This window comes from Corvus brachyrhynchos, unplaced genomic scaffold, assembly GCF_000691975.1.
Source record: "Corvus brachyrhynchos isolate BGI_N302 unplaced genomic scaffold, ASM69197v1 scaffold92, whole genome shotgun sequence".
NCBI lineage: Eukaryota > Metazoa > Chordata > Aves > Passeriformes > Corvidae > Corvus > Corvus brachyrhynchos.
The window spans coordinates 3,326,803-3,344,134 of NW_008236973.1; the positions used below are offsets into that span (position 1 = coordinate 3,326,803).

General features: G+C 39.1%; 1 protein-coding gene and 1 long non-coding RNA gene across 3 annotated transcripts in view; one reads left to right on the forward strand and one right to left on the reverse strand.

Moving 5' to 3' along the window:
- Positions 1-17,332, forward strand: part of DHRSX (dehydrogenase/reductase X-linked) — a 202,795-nt gene that overhangs the window by 11,787 nt on the left and 173,676 nt on the right. The gene's annotated exons all lie outside the window — the stretch shown is intronic.
- Positions 3,544-17,332, reverse strand: part of LOC108445276 — a 24,669-nt gene continuing 10,880 nt past the window's right edge. Inside the window, exon 3 of the long non-coding RNA XR_001860082.1 lies at positions 3,544-5,420. This is a non-coding gene — a long non-coding RNA (uncharacterized LOC108445276). The remainder of the gene's footprint in view (positions 5,421-17,332) is intronic.

A 17,332-nucleotide genomic window follows, 5' to 3' on the forward strand; every position in this document is an offset into this window, starting at 1 on the left:
CATTCCTGAATTAACTTTTTTGATGGGCTTTATCTCTGGTCAAGATGGTGGTCCACCCATGCCTGTCTCCTTTCCTTCTCAGCACCTTGGGTAAAGGATTCTCTCTTCCAAGAGAATCCTCAGCTTTGATATGTGGAATGCCCTTATTTTGATGCTGAAGCACCATAGAAACTGTAGTGTTACCACCAACACTGAGATTTGGAAAGTCACTTGATTTTCACCTGACCTGGACTTGTTCAGCTATCTATCTATCTATAAATTTTATAATTTGATATAAAATGCAAATGATAAAATCCTAATATACAGTTTTATATTAAAAAGCAGTACAAAGACATATGTGTACAGAAACCTATATCAGGAAATTAGGAATAATTAAGGAGAGGAGAAAGGAAGAGTTCGTTTTAGATTGCTTGTTAGGTACATCACTGAAATACTATATTGCTTTATTATTTAAGGACTTTTGTCCTTAGTTAAGGACAAAATGAATAAATAAAAGTAAGAATAAACAATATTTCTTCCATTAAAAAAGGTTTTCTGTCTCAGGGAGTTAACCAAAGCATAAAAATATTTCTATAAACATCTTACAAAAAAAACCTTGCCCTTTTGCACGGTTAGCACTATTGCAAGTTTTTTCTGTTTATATTTGAGGGGGGTTTATTTTTTATTTTAACTGTGCAAGACCTACTGGGAAAGGCCTAGTCAATCGTAGAGAAAATTATTGATTTTCCTGTAAGTTTAAGTGCACTGGTGTGGAAAGGATGGTCTTACGCTTCTAAAATATTTTTCGAATGTAAACAGCAGTCGACTTTGACCAGCCTGCATTTGTGTTTGCTCAAGACCCAGCACCCTGGAGGCAGAAAACCGAAGTAGTAGGAATAATACAGTATCACTGTAAAAATAGAACAAAGACTGTAATAACAGAAATAATATTCAGCCTCTAAACTGTAAATACAAAAACTATGTACACCATGTTGTCCAAACACTTTACAGAAAAGATGGGTGTTAGTCCCCCTGCTTTAAAGGAGAGGAAACTGAAGCTGAGGAGGCTGGTGGCACTTCTTGAATTCACTACTCTTCCTAGTGGAAGAATTAGGCTTACAAACTGACTCTCTGTATCCCAGTCCAGTGAGCTGCCCTTGAAACTGCTCTGGGATAAGATAATGATGTTGGTGATTACTGTGTTTTGATCTGAGAATGTAGTGGTAATGGATTGCATATCATACCCTATCATTTTATGTAATTTTCCAAACATTTATAAATAATTCAAACTTCAGGTTGGATGTGGCACATCAAAGTTTATCTTGTCACATCCCCTTGTCTTTTTGCATCAAAGGAACATTGGAGACAGTGCTGACATGTTGTAGCCATTAAATAAAATGTGAGATTTTGAAATGAATGATATTTGAGTACCAGACTTTGGCTTATAATGGTAAAGTAAGAGCTTTGCTAATAAATCTGGTTAGAGCAGTGCCATCCTGAGGAGTATATTGACACTGGAAACCTTTGTCATTTTAAAAAAAGACTAAAGGCTGTTCTTGACAAGATGAAAGAGGGTTGTTGGGTAGAGAGGGCAGGGTTCTTTACTGTGACCATTCCTCTTAAATAATATGTCATTATTTTTAATGACATATTATCTATGTCAACTTACACTGAAGTGGGAACTGCTGCTTTCAGCAAAAGGAAGCGTTATCCTAGACTCCAACTGAAAAACCAAAGCAACCCCAAACTTCAGATTTGACTATATTACAATGTAAAACTAGAAATGTTTGAAGATACCTTTGACCTTAAGACTCATTTGTTAAATATGCAAACAACAAATGATGTTGCTGAATGTTTAAAGTTGCATGAACAAACACATTTTGAAATGCATGTGGTACAGACAAAGTCTAGAAACACTTAGGAAAGATTCAGAAGGTAGAACTGCCCAATAAATTAAGAAAGAGCCCAACATAAGCAATGACTGGCCATGGCACATTGGCTAAAACCAACACAGTTAGTGACACAGAAAAGGAAACAAAACCTGTTCCATGTGATGACACCTAAACTACTGTTGGTTATTTTAAACTTGGAGAGATGTGTTACAGGCAGGGATGCAAGCTTCCCTGGAGAGCATGTGAAGGAGGTAATGCAAAAGAAGCCAACACGGATATTACTGGGTGTTGTTTCACCCATTATTAGTGGGTGAAAATGCAGTACTTCCTGTGGCTGGAGATTTGGAAGTAATGAAGTTTCAGTCAATCGTTTACAAGGAGAGGAATTCCATTTTCAGTGAAAGCAAAAGAGATGTTATGTTTAAACTGTCTGGATATTATTAATACAACATGATTGCTTTTTTAGGTACTGTAATAATTTTTTGCAGCAAAGAAATGTAGAGAAAAGATCTGCAGGGATCATTAGTTTAATCTATTGAAACGTACAGTACCCCACTGCCCCCTTTTGCCATGTACCTGGAGGAGCAGCAGCTACAGTAACAGCTGCCACCACAGCAATGGGTACCTTTTTCTTGCAGGGCATGTACCTTTTGAAGTGGCTCACAGACCAGTGACACAAGGGTTCCTTTGGGAATCTTCTCTTTCATGTTACAAAAGGAAAATACTTCGAATATGACCTCTTCATTTACATGCCTAAGGACCAAATATTTATTCTTCAGTCCTGCAGATTTTCCAGTGAAGTCTTAAGTGACAGTTAGAGTTTGATCCCAAGAAAATTTGTTCAGAAGGTACTGCTATGCAAAACATCTAACAGGGATGCTGAAGAAATGGAGTTAAAAACTGCATCAGGCCTTGCCCTCCACATGCATTCTGCTAGGAACCAATTCAGTCTGGTTAATATCTCTTTTGTAAGGCGTTTTGCAAAGGAGGAAACCCCATAATTGTTTGCTATCTATCTGTCTTGCTTACCAGGAAAAAAACACGTTCAAAAAATTCTGTGCTAGCCCTTCAAAATCTTCCTGCTAGTTAAGAGGGTGCACTTGAATAATTATGTTTATAGTTGTCTTTCTGTTTTTCACCGTTGACAGTACCCTCTAGGAGCTTGAAAATTATTTTGGTTTTCCTACCATTTTCACACTGAAATTTATGTAGAAAAGGAATAGCCTTGAGCTTATGTTGGTGTCTTACTGTCTTGGCAAGATATATAATTTTGTTGCTTTTGCACAAGCATCACTGACAGTGAAAACACAGATCTTGGAACATTTTTAATCTGTCAGGTTTCCTGCAAGGTTTGTAAAGAATAATAATGAACAAGTTCATCCATTCTATACTAGAGTTACCTCCTGGCTAAACTTGTCTGTCTGCATTTTTAGAGCAAGCACTTCGATTTTTGTATTTTATAGAGAAATGACCCTCTTATGCATTCATTATTTTTATAAAAATATCAGTGGAAACATACAGAAGCATATGACATAGAAAATCTTTCTGTTTGCATGTTGCATGTATTCTTTTACACCAGTTTTTTGGAAATTATTAGACTCTAAATTACAAGATCTAGGTTTATAGCATCTAACCAAGGTTTGCTTTTAATGTGAAGAGGTAATAAATAATCTGAGGATGTTTGACTTTTATTTCCATTCTTGTCTATGACAACTCATTTGTTGCCATTGAAAATAGCCACTGAAATATTTTGGACAGTAAAAGGATAGCAATAAGCACCAAATTATTGAGAATTCAAAGGGGATGGTTACAGAGTCTGTCAAAAAGTGAGATAAACATGTAGCAACAGAACTGCATACAAATTCTATCAGTTCTTTAAAAATTACGTAAAAAAGGCCTGCACATGATCCTTAGGTCAGAATAATGATCTGATCCTCTAGAATGAATTTTGGAAATTTGTAACCAGTTGAGAAACAGCTGAAGAAAAACACCTGTGTAGGTAGCTAAAGAGACAATACATCTGTAAATAGACAATAAATGTGTAGGGGAGAAAGGATGCAATTCTTTAAAATATTGGAGCAAGGAATCGCACCGTTGCCATTCAGTGCATTGCCTGTTTAGCTATGGTTAATTACTGATACAAATGGTAGAAAAGGATGTCTTTGAATATCTGAAGTATGAGCAAATGAGGAGCAGCACACGTGAATTTACAAAGATAAAATCATATTGGATAATGCCACATTTTCTGAGGGAAAAAGAAGTAAAATTACTAGACATTGTAAAATGTCTAGAGTGCAATAAAACATTATACATTGTGTCTCTCAAAGCACTGTATTGAAAAAGAGAAGATTGGTTTTGGTACAGTAAAGACTTGTACTAACATTGACAAACAGCTTACTGGAGGACTGTGTAAAAGGTGGCAGGTGTTTGGAGTTAGGAACATTTGCAGTGAGATGGCTGAAAAAAAATTGCAAGGCATAGTTTATTTCACATCTCATGAGTGGTCTGCTTTGACTGCAGATTCCTTTGGCTAGAAGCATCCTTGATCTTGTGTTTCCCTGATCCATAGCAGACTTCCCTTGGGTTACAGGGTGGTAATAATAATTCATTAAAAAATCAAGGATGTATTTTGCAAACTTCACTTTCCCCATTTGCAAGACATATTTTGCTGTGCAGAGTTTAATTTAGGTTCATGTCCGATAATTTTCAGGGGTGTATTCCACTGGATTTATTTTGTGGGATTCATAAATAATTACTTTTTAGGATGACCACTCTTCCTTGGATCTTCCATTTTGAGTGGCAACAAGAGAGGTCTCTGTCACCTAATTTAATTACCTTTGATCACCATCTCTAAAAGGTCTGTCATTCTCCATCAGCTGAACAACATTAATTTTTTTTTTTTTTTAACTCTCTCTTCTCCCTAGAGGAACACCAATGAATGCCAACTTTTCTTCTTAGATCCATAAAGGTCTCATTGACTCTAGTGAGATCTTAATATCTACCCTTTGATGAGAGAATTTGATCCTAAGATGTGTCCAATTACAGAAGTATCCAAAGATTCACTTCCTAAAGGAGCTTTTCTGGGAGTTACTGGTGAACTGCAGTGGTTTTTTTTCATCCAGTCACTACTTCATTATTTCTGAAGCCCAGTGGTTTTGCTCAATGTGTGACATTCATTAGAAAGCAACATGCTAATCAGAGTACTACTGTTTTATGTTAGGTTTTCCTTTTTTATTACAGTGCTACCTGACATTTTACTTGACATTTTAGAAGCTGGATAGAAATTTTTCACTTTCAGTCTTTTGTCATGCTGAATGCATGTGATGGTTTCCATCAAAAAAATTCAGGGAGCATGTTGTTGCCACTGTGATGAGGGAGATCCTGGGGCTCTGTAGAGGTTTACTGGAGTCAGTGGATCTCTGTGAAAACTCTGGTTCCATCTTTTCAATTTTCTTAGGATCATCTTCAAGTTTTTGAAGGTTGTGATAATCCAAATGTAGCTTCAGGGAAGCATGAGAAACCTCATTATGTATAGATCCCATCAAAGATCTAGTAAACAAGAAACCCAAACAAATAAAAATGAGACAGCGATATAAAAATACAATTAAAACGGCTTGAATGACTAACCTCCGTGTTGGTGAAAACACATGGATAATTTAACAGGAAAATTGCTGTAAATACTGTGACAGTGATGACAACTGTCATGTTTATATTTGATTAGATTCTGTTCTTAGAATCCTCAACTTTGACTTTCTAATTTCATCTGATTCCATCAGCCTCCCCATACTTTTAGGAAAAGTGTTTGTCTAATGATCAGGATTGTAGAAAAAAGTAGCATTTTACTATCCTAGAAGGTTCACAGACTTGGTAACAGATTAGAAAAAACAATTCCTAAAATACTAATTTTACAGAATGCTCTTTTAGTCTGAAGATACTAGTTTGAGCCAGACATCTGTTAAAATGTACTAAGAGAAGTCAGGTTTGCCCAAGCCTCGCATTCAGATGGTGGCTTGGGGTGGACTCTCCTGCCCAGCTGGGGCTGGTGATGGGAAGCAGGATCTGTGGAGAGCCTCCAGAGGGAGATGCTGCCCAGCAAACCTGCTGCCTGGGTGTAGAGATGTGCCTGCTCCATGGCTCATCCTGGGCTTCCCTGTGCTCCTGGGGCTTGAGTGCCAGCCAAGCACTGCTTGAACTCACAGCCCTGAGCGCTTGGCCCTGGAAGTCCTTGTGTACCAGCATAGGTCGCTGGAGAATTTTATCTCCCATGCTTGTTCTTGCTACTCTGAGTGCTGCTTGCAAGGAAGTTGACAATTTAATGAGATACTTGGCATCAAATAGGTCTCTGTGCTGTATCCAAGTGCTTACTTTCATGAAAACCCATATTTAGTTGGTACTTTGAAGTAGGTGAGTATCTGGATGAACCTGTAAGGGCAATGCCAGGGCTTCCCATAGGAAGGGCACCTCTGCAGCACCTGACCAGAGCAAGAGCAGGAGATGCCCCAGCACCAGTGGTGGCCCACTGAGGAGCACCTTACACTTTTGGGGGTTGCATGGTTTGGAACTTTTGCAATATGTCCTGTACATGCTACTTTTCAGTGCTTGCTCAGGCATAGGCTGTGTGCTGAACTTTGTCTGGAAATCAGCAATATCACTGTACTACTCAGCAGTTTGGCAACACACTGAAAATCCCACCATTAGCTTTTCAGTGTGAGCATGTCCCTGCTTGCTACATGGGCACAGATAAGCTTGTTAAGTGATGGAGACTGACATTTGCTCCTGGAGAGAGAGGCCTTTATTTGGAAAAGTTATCAGATATTAGAATGATTCATCTGCTACTTGAGGCTAACTGTTTAGCTTTCCTTCAAGTCAAATTAAACAGTTGCTGTTGGCATGAAAAACAGGGAAGGCAGGCAGAGTAAGAAGAGAAAGGACAACTTATAATTAAAATCAGGCTTGATCTTATACCACACTTCATTATACCACTGAAGAAAATGGCTGGTTTTACTTCCAAATATTTAGACACTCCAAGCAATACTCAGCCATAGCAACACAACTTTAGACTAAGCAAGAGCAAGTATTACAGTAGGAAGATTAGCTAAGTAGTTTTAAATGCTCTTAAATGGCAACATAATCTTTGAAAAAAATATATTGTGGGCCTTAAAAAAATTGACATCGGCATAGTCATGAAGTGGCAGCTGACCTGCAAGTGTGGTGTTGCTTAGCAATACTTCACCATCAGGCAAATTGGGAAAGTGGGCTAGAATGATTTACACCAGGGAAGAGATATATGCTAATTTCCTCTAGAAGATTCAGGTTACTGTGGTTATTAGGAAGGATATTAGATCATAAATACCTCTCCACCTCTTCTTCCCTTTTTTTTTTTTTAAAGGTGTTGAAAAGTAACTCTCCTATGAAGACAGGATGAGAATGTTGGGGTTGTTCAGCCTGGAGAAGAGAAGGCTCTGGGGAAGCCTTATAGCACCTTCCAATACCTAAAGAAGGCCTACAAAAGAGCTGGGAAGGGAGTTTCTACAAAGGCATGTAGTGATAGGACAAAGAGGGATGGATTTAAACTGAAAGAGGGCAGGTTTAGATTAGATATTTGGAATAAACTCTTTGCTATAAGGGTAGTAAGGCATTGAAACAGGTTGCTCAGTGAAGTTGTGAATGTCTCATCCCCAGAAGTGCCCAAGGCCACATTGGATGGTGGCCCTGAACAAACTGGTATAGTGGCAGGTGCTCCTGGCCATGGCAGGAGGGTTGGAACTAGATGATCTTAAGGTCCTTCCAACTCAATCCAGCCTAAGATTCTGTGATTCTATGGTTTCGAGAAAGATGATCAATTCAAAAAACCAGTCTGTGAGAATGCAAGTACATTTGCTTCCAGAACAGTAATTTCAGAAATGGTTGATACAAGCAATACAGTTGGAGGGAAAGAATAATTTAATAACACAAAGGAAATTTTATTTTAATGCTTCTTTGAATATTTTCATAGCCACTTAGATTTCTGGATTAGTTGCCAGAGTCCTGACCCTGCCAGAGTCCCTGCAGGTGGGATGCTGAACCTGCCTGCAGTTCAGCTGCTGCCAGAGGCTGGGCCAGCCCAGCTGAGCTCACTGCAGGACCCAGATATGAATTAGCTGGTGGTCTGGGTTGAGACAGATGAGGAAGAAAAAGAAAATATTTTGAATTTGGAAACTTGGTGGCAAAGTTTGAGAGTTTAATAAAGATAAGAAACTTCTTTCTCCCTCTTCATGTTTTGATGTGCAATCCACTTTTTATGCATCCATAGCAGTAGATAAGGAAAGGGGAAGCATTTTGCTTCACCTTGGTTGCCTAGTCCAGACAGATCTCTTACTTTGTGTGAGAGTAAAGTGAAAGCTTTGTCTGTCAGACTTCCTGGTTATACTGTAGAGACACAGGATGTAGTGATGCCTTCTAGTGTACTGCGTGGCTGACAGGACAGCTTTGCACAATACATGACAGAGGTGCTGTGCTCTCTCCTGTTTTTCCTAGAAATTTTTCCCGAGTCTTAAAACCCACAAGAAAGATAGCTGAGGTTCTGTCTACACCCCCCCTCTTAAAACTGTTGGTTTTACTGCTGGTGGTAGACAGGCAGTTTAATTGCGCTTCCAGAGTGTAGGAGCTATAGGTGTGCAAAATCCGTTTGCATAAAACACATAGATTGTTTCTGTACCCTCCCACTATGATCTGCACAAAGCCTAAACCCATACTGAGCTCTCACTTCCAAAGGTTTCTGTATGAAATTAATGTTGCACTCTAACTGAGCTTGTGTTGCCCCAGAAATACTTACACCCAACTGAAAGGTGCAGCATGTTTGTAACATGTAACACAGGAGCTGCTCAGTACAAAGATCTTGGGAACTGGAGCATAGTATAAGTTAGAGTAGATGGTATAGTCTGAACTGTAATATGTATATTGTATGATGGATTTCCATGAAAAGTATAACCACATTATGATGTGGTGGCTGCCCATAGAAAATAAACACAATAGCTTTTCATTTGCTGGCTCTTTTAGTACATGGTCAAAGAGTGAAAAGGATTTCATATGGCTATTTCTTAAGCTGGAACTCTGACATTTCTATAGCAGATGACAAATGATTTTCTAGGCACATTTCTGAGTTCATCTAAACTGAGAGGTAGCTGTTATCTTTCTGTAATATCAGAATGCTTGTTTGAGAAGTAGTTATTCCTCTCCTTAAAGTGACATAAAGTATGTGAGAGCAGGATGCAGAGGGTCAAGTACAGGCTCTTTTGTGCAATAAATAACTTCCAAGTCATAACTCATCTCTTTATATAAGTATCCAGAAAGTTTTCAGCACATTTTTGTCTTGACCTTTTAGCACGAACAATAGTACTTCTGCTTGCTAGGCAACTGATTTTTGCCCATCACTTGCGAGGTTAAAATGAAATAGCAGTGATTTTTTACCACTGTTTCAGAGGACTGCAAAAAGAAAAGGTATTTAATCGAATGCATAGCTTCAGGGAATTACCAACTGCTATTACAAAAATAATGGAAAATATTTCAGAATTCCCAACCATTACATATGGCTTTTTGCCAGTGTACCATTTTAATGATAATTTCAAGAGGAGACAAAGCCTGACAACATATATCATGACAGAGAAATCAGAGCTGCAATCCAGAGAGCAGTTTTAGGCAGGAAGCAGTGGGACAGTTTCACAGTTCCTTTCAAGTAAGAAATGTAAGCAACATACAAATGTGCTTTACACACATTTGTGTAAATAAATAAATTTAAATGCACCATTAAAACTTCTCTCCTAAGTAATGTAGTGGAGAAAATCCTCCCCAAAATGTAAGTTAAACTTGCTATGTGTGTGTGTTTTCATACTGTCATCACTGCACCTTCCTGTATGACAATACAAACCAGAACCAGACACTATTAATGACTTAGTAACACTGAGTGATGTGACTGTGTATGTTTTATAAATATTTACATTTTGTCTTTATTAATTCAGATTTTTCTAGGATGGCAAACTACTGATTTCAGTAGGGAGCGCAGGCTTCTGTTTGACCTCCAAGTAATAGAGAGAAAATTAACCTCCGTGTACATAAGTAATAATAAAACACTTTAATCCAGAGTTAATACAAACTCTAGTCATATTCCTGTCTTCATACAGACTTTGCTTTTGCAGGGTACTGTGCAGCTTCACTTTCTTGGATGAACTGTGCTAAACTGCATCAGTGTATCTGCTTAACAAATGCTTCCTGAAGAACAGTGAAGATCCTGAACGTGTTTGCAAGGGCACCCCGTTAGCTTGCACACATCATCTGTGCCCTCAGTGCCCAATTCATGGCCATAACCTCCTGCTTCCTCCTGCTCTCAGCTCGAGCACCGGGGAGGCTGGGTGAGGCTGCAGAAGCAGGCGTCTGGCTCTGGGGATCTGTGCCACAGTGTCCCTTCGTCAAGACATCAGCCATCACACACAAGCTTTAGCTACTTGCCCTCCTCCAGCCTGGGAAAGGCACCTTTGGAGCAAGACACGCCCTTGAACTGAAGTGAGAAGATGGACAAAAAAGTGCAATGTTCCTGAGTTTGCCAAAAATATTTTACTTACCAAACAACACAGCTTTCATGGGCTGAGAGACCTTTAGCAGAGAGGAACTGTGGAAGAGGAAATTTGGGCTCATTTCGCTGTGCATATCAGGCTGTGGCCAAAACCAAAGTAGCTGTGCTAACATGTGAAAAGGCATCTGATGAAAGGCTGATGCCAAACAGGAGGAATAGCCTTAATACATTCTGTTTTTTGGTTTTGGTTCCAGAAGATGTGTGTGTCTCTTGACTGTAATAATACTCAATCATCATGCTATAATGAAGGGCTTTTCATGTAATCATCTGTAGAACTGATTACTTTGGGCTATACCCTTATCAGGCTGAGCTTCCTGGCAAAATTCCCACTGACATCAGTAAGAGAAGGAGTGGACCTTTCCTCAGCAGTTTACCGCTATTGTTTGACAAAACCACGCTTTTCAGACACTTCACAGTGGAGATTAAATATTTAGACTCTTAATTCTTGAAATATTAAAAAGGCACTGTAGAGATAACACACTCGTTCTCAGAAGTCTAAGTTTGTTCTGGTCATTATTGCTTCTAAAGAGTACAGCACCAAAGCAAGGCATGAACAGGCATGGAAAAGATTTTATCCAAGATGCTGAAAATGGTAGACTCTCAAGGTCTCAAAAATAGGAAGGAAGATAAGAGATTTTATATTGTGGATGATACAGAAACATTTGCTTGCTATTTCTTACCGTAAAAAATAACCAATTCAGCAATCCAAATCACTAAAACTTCAAAAGATACTATACCTACAGATTTACTCATTATTTTTAAAAAATGTACTTCATCCTTTTTAGCCAAGTTTTGCCACTAACTCTGAAGGGACCAGGATGCCCAGGAGATCAGTAGGATCTGGAAAAGGACTGGACACTTATAGCAAGAGCCAGAACACACACAATATGAACTCTCTAAGCTTGTTTGTAGAGGTTAAGAGCCTGTTTTTCAAAATATTGAATGTATGTAATTCATTATGACTTGAGTGGGAGTTCAGGGCGTGCAGCAGTGCCAGAGAAGAGACCTTAATTTCCTGTCACAAGGGCCAAGTGTCTCTATATTTGGATTATTCTTGCTTTTCATAATTCTTGCTTTTCATAATTTGCACTGCAGTAGCAATTAAGGGATAACATTACAGGCAACGATCCCATTGTACTAGAAATAACAGTTGTTCATTACTCCAGAGGCCTTCAGCTCTAAAGCCAAGGCAATTATCGGAGGCAGTTTATTGAAAAGAAAAGTGAAGAGCAAATCCCTGCAGTGCCCATCTTTAGGCACCAAGTGCAGGTGTCTGGATGTGGAGGCTGCTCTGTGGAAATCCTCTGCTTGTCCAACACACAGGCAGATCACTCGAAGCAGTGGCAGAGGTGCCTGAGAGTTGCACAAGGAGACACTGCAGCGTTCCCTCTGGGGACCATGTAGGTCAGGGCTGGGGAGCACAGCCTGCACAGGGCAGGGACAGGATGAACTGGGCTGTGGAACTGCACTCTTGCGGTGGGGTAAGAGACATGTCATCACCAAGCATTGTTTTTCCCACTTTCAGCAAAGCTTTCAATGCAGTTGCCTGTCAGAAGGAGAACAGCAGGTCATTGTGTCCTGCAGCTTGGGTTTTCAATGAACTAGGCATTTGAGAATGTGTTCAGGAGAGCTGGTCACCTCCCAGTGCAGCTGACGCATCTACTGTGAAGGTGTCACAGAAGACATCCTGCCTGAGTACACAGTTTCCAGACACAGAGACGCAGACTAAGGGGCTACAGAGGCAAGTCAGGGAGTGTAGGAGAACTTCTCTACCTTGCAGTGTAAACATAACCTTCATGTGTAGGTAACACAGGTGCACCTGTGCTGTGGTTTGCCATAAGACTTGTATGATTCCATAGCATATTTACCACGTTTCTTAAGGACTATGCTTCACAAACACTTTCAAAAAGGTCCAATCTCAACTAAAGAGTTGCAGGAATATTCTAAATTTGGTGGGTGGTATGTGGATTTTTATGGCTATGTCTGCACTAGCTCAGCAGAAGCAGACTGGAGGAAAAGGGATCCGGTGCTCCAGGGGTTCTTACTTTGGACCAGGTCCATGGCATGGCCTGAACACCTGCACACCCAGGAGCATCTCGTGAAGGGGCTCTTCTTCTGTAGCCCAGATGCCTCTGGGGTGCACGCCAGGCAGTCTGCTGGGACAGGCAGGAGCTCTGCCTCAAGAAGAGTGTGCCTTGATCTGAACTAACAGACTCCTGCAGATGCTCCACCCACGACCTGCACTCCCACGGGCATCAATTTTGTGGTCAGAAATAGACACAGAATTTGAGGTTATGCACAGCACTTTAGCTGGCCAATCTCTTCTGTGAACTGATGCACTGAGCCATTTTTCCAGAAGCATGACATTCTGAAGCCCAGTCTAAAGCACAGGGCTACGCTGCTTCTAATCCTAGCTCTCCCCTGAAATGCACACCTCTCTTTGTCCACCATTTTATCTGCTTACTTGCCTTGCTTGGGTTTTATGAGTATTTGGTTTTGCACATTAGTCCTAAGATGTGAAGGCTTCCATATAGGCATTGAAAAAAAAATAAATTGAAAAAAAAAATTCAAATACACTAATAAAAATGCTTTGTGATTATACTAATATAAAGGAGAAAAAAAGGAAAGGAAGGAAAGAAACAAGAAGGAAAGATAGACAATATAATCAGGATATTGTCAAAGAGAAGTGGTGCTGGAAGGTGTCAAAATTTAGCTAGTAAAACAACAGTGGTTAACAAATATTCTTTTCTCAAAATGCAGGTATTTCCACAGTGCTTAGAATCTCCTCCACAACATCCTTGTTCAACATCAAAATATTCTGTTTTGTGAGTTGAAAGTGTTAAATTTTCCTATTCTTTTCATGTTGACTTTGTAATCATATTGGAATAAGGAAATAAATGCTACAATATGTTTCTACTAAATGCTGCAGATATTGATATACATAGGACAGTGTTTTGACAGTATCTATATGGAAGACCTAAAAATCATAACTTTTCAGAATTTTTTTCTGAGACAAATTTGACTTTTTAAAATTCTGATTCAGCATGAAAAAAATATTGAAATATTAAGTTTTCCCCAAGAGTGGAAACTCTTACTGGTTGTAATAATAATTATCCTAAATACTTTTGTTTCTGAAGCCAAATAGGGCAATGGCAGCTAGAATATGCAGGCCTACATGTTGTAGTCTATTGAATTTCACAGTTTATGCTTTTCATTTGAGCAATTTTCCTTAATTTTTATTTTCTTACTGTGTATGCAACTTATGCAAGACACATTCATTCTAAAATAGCTTTTAGTCATTTAAATCTTTTGCTCTATTGTTTCTAACATCAGACATTTCAGCACTGGGATGTTGGCAAAGCATAAAATGTCTCTGATTTTTTCTGACAACATTTGTTTGATCTGTTCCCTTCTTGGTTAGGTTATGAGATTAGAGAAGAATAGACTCTTGGTATCTAAAGAAAAATATGTATGGAAAGTTTAAGATTTTTCCAGTAAGCCATTCAAGTATGAGCTCAAATATTTTTTTTGTATACCAGACTTATTTTCTTAGGTATTGCTTCCTTTTGTATGACTATGTCTAGAGATATTCATATCCCCAGGTGAGACCTGAGAGTATTTAAGGGGAAGAACACACCATCTGGAACATTTTTCAGTTTATACATTTTCAACATGATTTAGCTGTACCCATCAGCTCTGCAGCTTGGCTTGGGCTGCACAAGTTGACTGGTGTTTTTCTAGCTGCTGTCCCATTGGATTTATAGTTCTGCAGTCCAAATCCACCTTCCAGTTAACTACAACCCCACTGACAATTAATGATGTTGTATGAGGTTAATTGAGGATATCATTTGCAGTTATGTGGAATCATGTGATGCCTTTTTTTTTTTTTTTATTTTTTTTAATTTTTTTTTTTTACCTAGGGTCACTTTCTGGAACAAAATCATGGCTTAATTACAGGGGTCTTATGGTCAGTAAATAAATTTGAGACTCGAAGGCAGCGTTGCAGAGACTAGTGATAAAGCAGAACAGTCACAGCTTGGATAAGAGATTTTCTACAGCATTTACATTTCAGTTATCACTGGGTTTTTTCCCACTCTTGGAAAACCTGCCCCAAAAGCAGACTGGCCACTCTTAGGGCTGAAAAAGCCCCCAAGGATTTAGAAGATGAAGGTTGGCTCCTGGCTTGCTCAAAGAGACTACTGGAGAGAAACAAGGCTTTTTTTGTTAGGATTGATGGAGAGAAGCATTTTGTGTTGGAAGGTCATTCTGGCTGCTGTTTTATTTTCTGTTTGTCATCTGTTTTTGTAGACCTGAAAGGGTGCTTGGTATTTCCAGCCAGCCCTCCCTCCCCATCCTCCTTTCTATGGTATTCTTGAATATTCTGTGCAGCTCTGCCCTTTCATTTTGCAGTTGGGTGTCACGTCAAAGGGAATCAAAGCCTACTGAGGTGCAATCCATGGACTTGCTGGGCTTTGATTCTTGCCCTTCATGCATTATCAGAGAAAGTTCTCAGCCTAAGGAATTTATGTAACTCTTGAGAAGATACAACAGTTGCAAATTGGATTTTCCTGGCCATAGAAGCATAGAATACCATTGAACAGTTCCAGGGACCACAACTAGTACTAGGCCTGAAAATAGTTGGGAGTATGGGCCATAAGAACATGCAGCCCCTCTCCTTCCTCGAGCAGGACTGTATCCACTGGAGTTTTGTCATTCTGTGACAGAGAAAGTTACAGGCGAAGTTAAAACTTCATTTTAAACCTTTAACTTCTCATGTCACTTGACTATACCCTTGAAGGAAAGTGATTTATGACATTGGCTTTTCCTCCCTTGATCTACTAGGAGATGAAGCGATGCCTGACAGGAATATCCATCTTCATTGCTGATATTTTGATTGGAACTCGTGGGTGCTAAAGAGACAGTGACCGTGCCTTTCAAAATATTAGGAGGTGAAGAAATATGCTTGAGGAGCTGGCAGATTATCAGAGGGGAAAAAGAAAAATTCAGAAAAAAAGAATCTCTGTTAGGAAACCAATGTTTGTTTGCTGGCACTACTAACTAGTCCGTAGGGGTTTTGTCAATTAATTGCCACTGATCTTAATAGATATATTTCTTTCTAGGCACACAGTAGGTCTTATTTCTTAGTTTGAATATTTTCAGTTAGCTTATTCTATAGGCAAAAAAAGAAGGACACTGAAAAATAGGCAAAGCCTAAGACTTTGCAAATCCACTAACTATCACAAAATATGGGAGGATTTCTTCTGCTTCCAAGGCTTCTGGAACTGCAATTGGCAATTGGGAGTGCTTGGTATTCTGGTAGTGACCCTCCTCCCTTCACAGCCAGCTCCTCGGAAGAGTCACAACATGGAGACATGATGGGTTTGGGTTTCTCTGTAGAGAGGTCAGAGGCAGCAGCATCGTGCTTCAAGTGCAGGTACAAGGCAGCAAAGAAAAATAAACAGAAGCTTTGCAGAGAGTCAACTGAAGCAAGAAAACAATATAATAAATAAACATAACACACTTTTTTTCTCATTTCCAAACTCTGCCTACGAGGGCTGGTAAATAAAACCAGTCAATCTGTGGAGTGATTCCTAGTCAAGAAAATGAGTTAATATGCAGCAGAGTGTAGAGCTGGTGTGCACCATCTCTACCTGCTCGTTTGTTTTCCCTGACACAAATATTTCCTATCATCATTAATGATAATTTCTGGAGACACTGGACAGATGTGATAAAATCACTCCACATTTCAAATGCATGTGGTTATTAGTCACTAATAATTTATGTTAGTTTTTTATTGGTGGCTACAAGTTGTCAAGAAATATATCTTCTGGGTGGTGAAACCTATTCTCCTCTCATAAATGTGAAATAAACCTGAAGTGAGTAGTGTGCCACTGATGCACAGCAAGCATAATTGAAGGTAATATGATTTCTATTTGCAGGCACCATGCTAATACTGAAAGAAGAGCAAAGTTCCCCTTTGTGCAGGAGGCCTGAATGCCCAACAAACCACCTCCTGAGCACTCAAAATTATGTACTTCTTGTCTCTCTCTAAAGGTGTGAACGAATTTCATTCAAAGGACACAAACCAACCACATAAAACCACATCCAGTTGTTTTACTTCTCTACTGGAATCATTGTAGTTTGTATAAATGGAAACTGGCTGGTCTGGGAGAAAACAAAAAAACCAAAAAAACAACAACCAAGCTGAAGTATGTGTACTAATTAGGACCGTCATCCAGTGCAATGATCAGAAAAATGGCTTGAATTTATTAAGGGGAAATCATTGAAACTATCAATCTAGTGCATGGTAAAAAGCCTAAAGATAATAGATTGCAGTAGACTGGTCTGTGTAAGCAAGAAAATAACAGGGAACACATTTGATTCTTGGTATATGGGTATTGTATACTTGTACAAGTATATATACTTGGTATATGGGAAATTGCTTTTTTTTTTTTTCCTGGAAAAAATCTGAAGCATCTATACACATTTATTCCATAGGCAAATAAAGAAGGACACTGAAAAATAGGCAAAGCCTAAGATTTTGCAAATCCACTAACTATCACAAAATATGGGAGGATTTCTTCTGCTTCCAAGGCTGCTGGAGCTGCAATTGGAAATTGGGAGTGCTTGGTATCCTGGTAGTGTTCAACAGGTGTGTTTATTTTCACCTATGATATAGTTAGCAGCTTGTATATCAATGTGTACAGCAAGCGTTTGCTTTTAGAAAATTATATTGATTGGGTTTTTTTATCTTTTTAGAAAACCCATTGCAATACATACTGTGAGCACAGAGAATGACACAGCATAAACAAGAGAGAAGTAATCAGCATGGTTCCCTCCCCCCCAGCAGGAA